The sequence below is a fragment of the Crocodylus porosus genome, unplaced genomic scaffold (assembly GCF_001723895.1).
Source record: "Crocodylus porosus isolate Cpor-Errol unplaced genomic scaffold, CroPor_comp1, whole genome shotgun sequence".
Lineage (NCBI taxonomy): Eukaryota > Metazoa > Chordata > Crocodylia > Crocodylidae > Crocodylus > Crocodylus porosus.
In genome coordinates this window covers 4,587,721-4,597,315 of record NW_017728914.1, presented here as the reverse complement: position 1 = coordinate 4,597,315, position 9,595 = coordinate 4,587,721, and the positions used below count along the sequence as shown (strand labels likewise).

The 9,595-nt window shown below is 44.7% G+C and overlaps 1 protein-coding gene across 4 annotated transcripts in view; it reads right to left on the bottom strand.

The window, feature by feature from the left end:
- SIL1 (SIL1 nucleotide exchange factor) overlaps positions 1-9,595 on the bottom strand; it is a 234,451-nt gene that overhangs the window by 50,098 nt on the left and 174,758 nt on the right. The window lies entirely within an intron of this gene.

Here is a 9,595-nt window from a genome sequence, read left to right as displayed (position 1 = left end):
CTTCCAAGAGAAGTGGTGCTGGTTCCTACCCTGGGGGTCTTTAAGAGGAGGCTAGATGTACACCTTGCTGGGGTCGTTTGACCCCAGTACTCTTTTGTGCCATGGCAGGGGGTCGGACTCAATGATCTTCTCAGGTCCCTTCTAACCCTAGAAACTGTGTGGCACCGGTTAGGAATAATGGGCTCAAATTGATTACTGAAGCTGGCAATCCCTATTATTTTTGGTTTGATCTTATCTCCTTTCTTTGTGCCAGGTTCATGTTTAAAGTGCAGGTTCGGAAATTGCAGAGAAGAGTAAATGCTTCTTAAAAAAAAAAAACAAAAAAAGGATTTGTCTATGTGATTTGATGTTTCTACCCCAATCACAAAGTATTATATAACAAGGCACAGAAACTGGTGAATATAAAGGGAGCATCAGATTCAGTTGCAGAACTGGGATGTGCTCTTGTACTTAGGAAAGCACAACTAAAGAAAGCATAACTAGGAAGTTTTGTGCCCTAGATCGGGGCTGCTCAGCCTCTGGCCAATGGGCCAAATGAGGCCTGTGAAGCCTTGGAATCCAGCCCATGGAGCAGGGGTGACTTGTGCCTCCTGAGTCTGGAGGGTGGGAGAGGGGGCACAATTTGTGGGTAGGCCCGGGGGCAGGCCAGAAGTCCTATATCCACTCCTAAACTTCTGTGCCATGGCTTAGTGCCCCCCCCCCCAAATGCTGCCAGCACACGCAGCAAAAAAACCATTGGGTGAGTCTGAGCCAAACCATGAAGATAGGGGGCGTGACCCAGCCACAGAGGGAGAAAGGTGGTGAAGCCCAGCCCCAACTCAGCTGCCTGGAGGGAAGGGAGGACGGACTGGCTCTGACTTGGCCATGCAGGAGAAGGGTCATGGTTTGGCTCAGACTCACCCTCTGGTTTTTCAACAAATATCTAGCTGCACACTTCTGACAGAAGCACTGCACTTCCAGAGCTTTATTCCTAGCCCTCAATGAGTCTGTTTGCACCGTCTCGATGCTACTCTTGGAGACACTAGTGAAGCACATCTGGCTTATTTGCTTTAGCTCTATAGGCACCATATCCCAGAAATGAAGTGATGCAGCTGTCTCAATGTGGCCTTGAGCACACAGAGTGAGAGAGAAGCCAAGAGCCATGCTGGGGCATATGCTCAGAGCTGCTCCACTGCCTTATTTCTAGAAGCATGTGAGCAAGAGGTGCTGCAATGGCAGTACTCCTGTTTGTAACACAGGTGGTGTAGATGTCCTCTATGTGAGCTCTGTAGGGACATGGTGGCTTTGGAGCACTGGAATAGTGAATTTACTTGGAGGGTCAAGGTTTGAGCCACATTTCAGACCAATTCTTTTTCAAGTTCAGACAGGTTTAAAAAGCAAAACTCATTTTGTTTAGCTCTTATTCCAAGTAAAGTTCTACCATGAAAAGTGACTGTGTAACTATGGGTCCTTCTTAGACAGCAGATCTATACCTGAATTATATTCAGTCAGACATACAACACCACCAAAAGGTTTATTCTGCATCATATGCAAAAGGTGGGAAAGATAACTAGTAGGGCAGAAGTGCTAGACTTCAGAAAGGCTAATGTCAGCGAGCTCAGGAGATTAGTAAGCGAGGCACTGAAGGGCAAGAACATTGGTGAGATGAGAGTCCAGGAAGGATGGGCACTCCGCAAGGGAATGATCCTTCAGGCACAAAAGGGGACCATCCCACTGCACATAAAGGGAGGCAAAAGAGCCAAGAAATCCTTTTTGCTGAACAGAGAAATCCACAACAGCCTGGAAGGGGAGGGGAGGAAGAGAAGCATATAGACTGTGGAAGCACCAAGGAGAAATATACCTGCTTGGCTTACACTTGCAGGGAATCAGTTAAGGAAGGCCAAAGCAGAAATGGAACTCAGGCTGATTACAAAAATTGAAGAAAACAAAACGTCCTTCTTTAGGTACATAGGGAGAAAAAAGGCGGTGCATGGTAACACAGGACCCCTGCAGAATAGACTAGGGCAACTGGTAACAGATAGGAGGGATAAAGCTGAGCTCCTAAATGAGTTTGTTGCATCCATATTCCTGAGCATGGATAAAGACATATCTCCCAAAGGGACCAAAGACGGACACAATAGGGACTCCAATCCACCAACAGTTAGCGCTGACCTAGTGAAAAGGCATTTGGAGGAGCTAGACATATATAAGTCAGCAGGCCCAGGCGATCTTCATCCAAGAGTGCTGAAGGAATTGCCAGTGTCATAGCAGAACCACTGGTGCAGTTGTTTGAGCACTCATGACACTCAGGATAGGTCCCAGAGGACTGGAAAAGGGTCAATGTTGCCCCTATTTTCAAGAAGGGTATAAAGGATCATCCGGGTAACTACAGGCTGGTTAGCATCACCTCTATCCTTGGGAAAACTTTTGAAAAATTATTAAGGATCACATTTATGGGATTCCAGTAGGGAAAACAAAGCTGAAGGGCAACCAGTATGGGTTCACAGCAGAGAGATCCTTCCTGACTAACCCTTTTTCTTTGTGCTTAGATGAAGGAATTAAGGTAGATTTCATCTCATTGATTTTAAAAAGGTCTTCGATACAGTGTCACATCCCATTCTTATAAACACATGGTCAGATGGGTGGAGAATTGGCTTATGGGACGCTCCCAAGAGGGTGGTAGTGAATGGGTCATTTTAGACTTGGAAAAATGTGGACAGTGGAGTTCCCCAAGGTTCGGTCCTTGGACCAGTGCTGTTCTATATCTTCATCAGTGACTTGGACAAGGGCATGGAAAGCACTCTGTTCAAATTTGTGGATGACACCAAATTATGAGGCAAAGTAAATACGCTGGAGGGCAGGGAGAGGATTCACGTGGATTTGGACAGATTGGGAAAGTAGGCAGGACAGACTGGGATGCAGTTTAACAAAGGTAGGTGCAAAATACTGCATCTAGGGAGAAAGAATCACCAACAAACCTACAGACTAGGAAGTGACTTTCTAAGCAGCACAGCAGCAGAAAGGATCTCAAAATCATAGCAGACTCCAAAATGAACATGAGTCGTCAATGTGATGAAGTGATAAGTAAAGCCAATAACACTCTCGTGCATTAGAAGGTACATCACGAACAGGTCTAATGAGGTGATGCTTCCCCTCTATGCAGTACTGGTAAGACTGCAGCAAAAGGAGGCTGAGAGGGGATCTTTTGGCTGTCTATAAATTCACTGGAAGGGTAGGGGGGCAGCAAGGAATAGTGGACACTGTGTTTACCAGGGCGACCCTTGGGGTTACTAGGAACAATGGCCATAAATTGACGGAGAGCAGATATAGATTAGACATTAGGAAAAATTTCTTTACGGTGAGGGTTGCCAAAATCTGGAATGGGTTTCCAAGGGAGGTGGTGCTCTCCCCTACCTTGGAGGTCTTTTAAGAGGAGACTAGACAAGCACCTAGCTAGGGTCATCTGACTCCACCGCTCTTTTCTGCCCAGGGCAGGGTGTTATTTACTAAGGTCCCTTCCAACCCTAAAAATCTATGAAATCTGACTGCCAGCCCTGAAGAGCCAGAGAACTGAGTCTTTTCCCAAGAGCCCTGCAGAAGCAGCCCTATTGTTGGAGAGGGAGCTAGAGCCTATTCTTGCTTATATGTCATCAGTGGCGACACCTAGGTGGTGCACTGAGAGCGCTGGTGCACTGGCTGACTGGCTACGCTCACCACTTAGGCGATGGGCAGGGGGACTGGAGGGACTGCTGGTGGCACCCCTGCAAGCACCGACCGATTGTGGCAGCCGCTCACAGAAGCGGCTGCAGCCATTGGCCACAGCAGTCATGTCATGGGATCCAGCACAGGGGTGCCCCTGGGCAGCGAGGCTGGCCACAGGGACCCCCCCACCACCCCGGTCAGCAGGACTGGTCACAGTGGGGGCATGTGCCCCCCCGACTAAGGTGGCACCAGTCTCCCATGTACGTCATCAACAAAATTGTTCCCAAGTTCTAGTCAGTTGCAGCTCTGCAACCTCACTGAAGGTCACAGGGCTGTGCAGGGGCCACAGAAACACCAGAGGACCCACAGCACCTCCAGAAGGGGTGATGATGCACAATATGGACTGAGTCCAGCTCAACACCCAGAACATGCATACACCATCTCCATGTCATGCTTGTGAATACCCCTTACAATCACACGCTACCCAACTGCTCCTGTTCCACATGTGCCAAATGCTGGAAATGAGGCCCTGCTTTCAACACTGGCCCAGCAAGAGGGCAGACATGACCTCAGAGCCCCAGATGACTTTTCTGGACAGCCAGAAACCTCCCCCCCCCACAACAGTATTATTGTAAAACAAATGCATTTGAGCTGGAGTCAGGCAAATCTGCAGGGCTGCATTAACAGTCCCTCTTCAGAGACAGGCTGCACAGTGAGGGTACATTTACATTGTGGTAGTTTAGGAAACACCCACACTATTTTCAAACAAACTCAGTTATGGGAAGGATCATAGCAGCACAGAACTCCACTCAGACTAGCATACTCCTACCTCAAGATTAGTTGCAGTACAGACATAACCTAAGCAGCCCTAAAGATATTAGAAATATTTAAAAAGTGTGAAATAAATTGGACAAGTCATAAATATACAGAAACGTGCCCCCAATAAACTGAACACCAGGTCTGGTAAAATGCTGGATTCCTCTGTCCTGTCCTTCAGCTTTCCTGACCCGACATTTCTATCTCACTCCCCAATTCCCACTGTCAAATTATGCCTGTACACCACTGGTAGAGGGCTGCACTTTTGTAACCAAATACACATGTGCCTCTCATGGCACATTCCAGTGCTCCTTCTGTGACACTTCTGAGAGCTGCTACCAACCAGCTGTAAGAAAAATAGGCACAGCCCAAATAATTAGACTATGCTTTCATGACAGCAATGCACTAAATTTCAAACAATTTTATAGTATGTAAAGCCTGAAAAAAAAAAAATATTGATTCAGTCATTTCAGAATTAACAAGCTACAGAAAAAAAAGAAAACAAAGACAGCTTCACCAGTTCTAGTTTAACTACTTAGATTTAAAAATAACAATAATAAATTTGTCAGTTCATTAGTCTGTAACAAAATGGAGTAGAAGAACCTCATTAATTCCCAAGAGTAGAACCTCGCTAATTCATTAATCTATAATCCACTAATCCACAATCCCAATAATTCCCAGGGAAAGAGAGAAAATGCACAGTACTCGCACACCATTTTATTGCAAAATGTCATGGTAAAGTCCTGCAGAGAAGGCTCACATGAAAGCTTCCTTGCTCTTACAAAATATACTACTGCACATTTGTTGCTATGCTAGAGAGTATAATAAATAATGAAAACCAAATTGCACTTGTCAGAATAAATGAACAACAGGCATTTTTGAGGCACTACTCTTGATGTTTAGCATGTTTGCTCACCTGCTACCTAATTTGCAAAAAATCTAGTCATTCAAATAGTTCAACCCATCAATACAACTAGCAAGGCTTTTTCCAAGATCTAACCTCTGAATAGCTGGTACTACACTGCTTCTGTTACCATCTTTTGAAGAAGAGGTTCCCAACCACCGGGCTGCAGCCCAGTAGCAAGCTGTGAAGGGTTGGCTGTTGGGTCTCCTGTTCGCCCAAGTTAAACCTGGGTGATGGGGCAGTCCTGGGACGGTGGCAGCCAGCTCTGTGCACCCTGTCCTGCTCCTGCCACCATGGCCATGCCCAGCAAAGCGCTGCCCACGCAACAGGTACCAGGGTCAACACCAGGATGGGCAGGACCCCCAGCCCCACCAATGGCTGGGAGCAGGGGGATGCAGGTGGGGAAATGCCCAGAGTGGAGGGTGGGAAGGTGGCTCTGCTGCTTGCTCCCACAGAAGGCAGCTGAGCCCCTTCTTCCTGGTCAGCCCCAGCTGGGTTCCCCTGGGCCACTGCCTGCACACCCTCCTCCCTTGCAGGGTCCCCCAGCGCTCACGGCTGCAGTGCCCCAACCTGATCCGACCCTTGCAACCCCCCCACATAAAAATTAAATTTAAAATGTGCAAAATAAATGTACATGTGCAAATTAAATTGCTTCTATGCCTGGTCCACCAAAATTCTTTGAGTGACTTTGCCAGTCTGCAGCATAAAAGAAGGCTGGAAACCAATGTTTTAAGGGATATAGCTGCCTATATCCCGTCCAAGCTGTGTCTAGGGAAGTTCGGCAGGGCCTCGGGGGATGAATCGCTGCTCCTAAAGCAGCGCTGATCCTCATTCTCCAGTGAAGCTTCACCCCACCAGCTGAGTGCAGGGAGGGAGACAGAGAGGTATTGGAGAGCAACTGCATCCTTCCTTTCATGTGGAGGAAGCTACCTTGAGACCTGTGTTCTCAGTGCTGAGGTTGTATACACCTGCTAGACAAGCTCCCAGCATCTAATTCAAATGTGTAGTAGAAGTGTAGTATGTTTTGGAAATAATAACAATAATAAACAGTGCAGCACAACATTCAATGAACCAGTCACAGAGGTGAAGTTTTGTACAACTCTTGTAAACACTCTAAAATCATATTTAAGGGCATCCATAATAGAATGTGCACGTGAACATAATACAATGCATGACAAGCTGCCAAAATGAATTCAGTTTCTGGCTTTCATTAAGGCAAGAACCATAATTTGGATATCATTAAAAAAAAATCTTTATTAAAATAGAAGACCAAAAACAAGCATCTTTCTAGTTCAAGATATAAGCCAGCTCCTAACTGCTTCAGTGTAGGAAGAAAAAAAATTACCTGTGGACATGTTGTTATATTATTGACAATTAACAGATTTTTTGCACTTCCCTCTGAAACAAGCAAAACATTGCATTTGGTTGCTATGTAAATCTAATGGTTCTTTAGTGGTCTATGTAAAATGAGTTACTGGTCCCAATGTACAAACTAACACAAAAAACAACATCACTATTCTCAAATGCAATTTTGGTTTTGGGGCTCAGCAGTCGAGTCAAAAAGCTAGAAGCAGTCGTTCCAAAACAGAGTTCAAGGCCCCAGGCCTATTTGGCAGACAGAATGAAGGAAGTAGCTGCTGGCTGCACTATACCTGTTCTGTGGATAGTTCCCATGGTTGCAAGTCCAACACAAGCCAAATATATTTTATTATTACATGCACAAATATTGTTAAAGTGCCATCTTTTGCAATTTCTCATTTGGTCTAATAAAAGGTATCCATTTGAAACCAAGAGTCCTAGATGTTTGCATCTCAGATGGACAGAAGCCAAAACACTCAAAACACAGGTTAACATCAACCCTTTAACTGAACAAAACAGGAAGGATTCTATTTAAGGGCAGAAATAACCAAGCCAAGTAAAAAATATAAACACTGATAAAAAGGACAGTTTTTTTCAGCCACATTTCTAGCATACAGGCAACGCTATTTGGCTCTTGTGGGAATCCTTATCTTTCCAATCCTCTATCTGAAGAATGCTCAAGTAAAAGGGAAAAAAAAAAAAGCCTGGAAAGGACTGTTGCAAGACATTATACTATGCATTCCACGTTATATTCATTAGAGACTAAAACAGAGAGAATGTGAAAAACAAAATGTGCTGGAGGGACAGCTAGACATTTCAGATCGAAAGCTGAGGGCTTAGATGTGAAGACAGAAGCCTTTGATGGCTGCCCTGTGGAACACGCTACAGTACCCAGGAAACTTATTAAATGCAGCAGAAAAGACGAGTGATGTACAATATCGAGTATGTGGAGAATCAAATTAGTTTTAAAATCTACTCAGATCTAATGCACTCAGGTGTCAAGGGGCTAAGACACTATGGGGAGTAGATACGATATTTCCCAGAAACTATGAAATTATTCTGGTCCAACATGAGGGGGAGAGAATTACTTACCTCAATGGGCTCTCAAGAGACGTGCACTGTAACAGGTCACTTCCCTGGACCCGTACTCCTAACACAGAGCCACCAGGTACTCCTGCAGCTCAGAATGCCGAGCCATTTTGCCTTCTGTCAGTGTTCCAAGTCATGCCTTCAAAAAAAATATGGGGCAGCCCCTAGTGCCTCCAACAGACATTTATTTTATTGGGTTTTTTTGCAAAATCAGGATCACATAATAGATGTAAAGTGATCAAAATCCGTGTCACGACAAAAGCAAAGGCCCCGAGCTCCTTAGGGGTGGGTGAGTGGTGAATGGCTGTGATATACATCTTCAGAACAGAATAATTCCAGGTAAGTAATTCTCTTCTCCAGGGACCCATCACAACAAATCCCCACTCAGAGACTAAAAAGCTCTCAAGAGGTCTCAAAGGGAAAAGAAAAGAATGGTTAAAGAGATTCTGCAAAAGGCTGTAAGGGGGAGAATGAGCAAACATCTTTGTAGATTAACAAACCTTTTAATGGTGGAGGGATAAGATATTTCCCAATGCATTTTAATCTTAAAACAGAAAAATAGAGTCAGAAGCACTGCCAAAAAGAGCAGAGCTTAAAGATCTGGGCTCTCTCAGCCTGGTAATAGGTCCTTAACACAGAACTTGATACTTGTATCTTCACTTCCTTCCCATTAATGCAGGCAGCTTCCTGTCCACAATCAAAGCAAGAGGCTGCTTGGGGTTATAATTTTTTGAAGGGCCTGCATCCTATGCAAACTAAGAATCTAACAAGTTGTTTCACTAACGCTCCTTGGGGCAGACCAAAAGGAGTGGGAGGACACTTCTCAGTCAAACAAGATCCATTCCGATATTCAACAGCAAAACTAGGGCTGGGCAGATAAGTGAAGGGGAAGGGAAGAAATGTGGATTGAAACGCCTGTGATAAAGACACTATTTCTGTACTGGTAATCAACTCCAACCTTCTCTAAGTCAGCTATGCCAACCCCAGACTCCAAGCAGACCAGGTATGCAATTCAGGATACATCAGTCATTCGCTGTCCTCATTGTTCAGTCTCTTTCCCCAAGTCTTACATCTTCTGTCTGTTGAGTTTACTTCTTAAGCCTAGTCACTAAAATTAAATGTATTAATAGCCCCCGCTTCAACATTCAGCGGGATGTGATTAAAGGGTAGCCCGACTGCATCTCCTTTGTGGAGCATTTTGCACGTATTACTTGGAAAGAATACAAAGAAGTTGTAAAATAGAAGAGTCATGGAAGGTTAGGAAAATAATGTAGGTGTTATGCAAAAAAGTCTTTGAAGCCATTAAGGGAATGTACAGGCTGTATTAAAAAGGAAAAGTAGAATACATGGCCAATTAACAAACAGGGAGAAGAGACAAAGGAATCCTTGCTGATTCTAAGTAAAATGCTGGTTAAGCCTTGCTTAGACTACCCATTTAGACTGTTATTCTAAGGAAGGTGATTACAGCTTAACGTAACTGGCTGAATAAGTATTTTAAATGAAAATCGCAATAATCAGAATGCCTTAGAGCACTACAGCCATTACACATTTACTAAATAACAAGGAACAAACAAACAATCTTTCAAACCCCAGTGCAGGGTCTCTGTGCAACAGCTAGCTCTCCCATTGGATGCTGCCATTTCATACAGCAAGGCCATATCAGAGGTTTTGCCATAGGAAGCAGGAAGAAAAAAGCAAGCAAACACTGCACAGCTTATGGGGAAATCACTCTCCTCTTAAAGAAAC